The following is a 1,717-nucleotide window of genomic DNA, read 5'->3' on the forward strand; positions in this document are numbered from 1 at the left end:
ATGAACACTAAACTGGACTTGGATGCTCCTAAGGGTTTGTTTGATTTGATCTGATTTGATTGATCTTATCCCCCCTCCCCTCCCCCTCCCCTCCCTGTGTCTATTTGTTTGCAACGTGTATCAGATTTTTCCCCTTGAGGCCATATGAGATAACGGCTGTACCAAATTCCGACAAGTCTGTTTTGGCTTATCTACAGTGTACCTCGAGGGTCAAACAGCAATGTCGCCTTTGTCAAACGGGGAATTCACGTCTAGTCAGAAACGGCCATGTTGTGTCGACTCTACACCACGTTGTTGCCTCCCTGTGTGTCCGTTATAACAGGACTACATTTCCCTAGTGATGGCTGGGTCCCTCTGTGTATGGTAATGCCTCCACTGGACGAGCCATGGAGCTCAACAGTGACCTGACCACCCCACTTTTTCTCATCCCCCGTGCCCGGAAGAGAATTCCCCATTCATTTTCCCCATACTGTAGACGTTTCGAAAAATCCTTAACGAGTTTTAAGCCTGGAACCAATTAAGCCAACCAGCCACCTACTGAATCGTGAGTGACCATAAAACATTTCACTTGGAGCAAAAATAAAAACGGGTAAAAAAAAAAAAATCGATCCCCCACATTTTTATTTTTTGTACATCAATACCTCCAGGCATGCACATTCAAAATGTTTAACATCAGAGCAATGGCGATATATTAAAGATCAGGGCGATGTAATGGTGCTGTGTCTCTACGGCCCAGCCCCGCTCATCAGCCTGATGAAGACTCGGCTCATTGGGTGTGAGCGACTGCTTTGACGGTCAATGCTATTTATTGATCTGGATAATAACCCCGCCCCGCCCACCAACACTAACCGCGCACCTTCAAAAAGCTGCTGACCTCAGTTCAAGATGGAGGAAAAAACTCATGGGGTTCGTTTTCCTTGTTGTCATAGAGAGCCAATGTGGAGCGTCACTTCCTGCTTCAGCACTGTACCAGAGATTTTCTTCCGCCATTTATTTTCTCGTAGACATTTTGTAAAATGCTTATAAAAAATAGTTTTACTTGTTCAAACCAAACGGTTCAGATATATTTAGAAACAGGAGAGATCGCATAACATTTCACTCGGACCACAACGTAAAAAAAAAATGCGGGTTTAAAGAAAATGTTTTTTTTATGTTTTTTTTTTTTTGCTTTGGTCCAAGTGAAATGTTCTATGCTCTCTCCTGATTCTAAATATATCTGAACCGTTTGGTTTGACCAAGTGAAACTATTTTTATAAGCATTTTACAAAATGTCTATGGGGAAAATAAATTGCGGGAGAAAATCTCTGGTACAGTGGTGAAGCAGGAATTGACGTTCACTTTATTTGCCTCTATTGTCTGCTGGTTGTCTTTCTGTGGAAATAAAACATGGTTGTGAAGAGAAAAACATGCTGTCGTTTATTGTGATGCACTAACAGATGTTAGCCCAAGTTTATGGACACTTGTATAATTGAAAAGATGAGATGTGTGGTGAAAGCATGATTAACCCATTGATACCTGATGCAGCATTTGTGCACACAAATGAGGGATATAGGCCTAAATGCTGCATCAGTTATCAATGGGTTAATCTATCTCTCCATTACAGACCAGTCAGTGTGTATAGGCCACCTAGTGTCAATAATGGGGCTATGCGCTTCAGGCTGCCAAGTGCACCGTGCGTGTATCACTGTCGTTAACGTGCGAAGGTGGGAGATGTAGT

Source organism: Poromitra crassiceps, assembly GCF_964638095.1.
Source record: "Poromitra crassiceps genome assembly, chromosome: 14".
NCBI lineage: Eukaryota > Metazoa > Chordata > Actinopteri > Beryciformes > Melamphaidae > Poromitra > Poromitra crassiceps.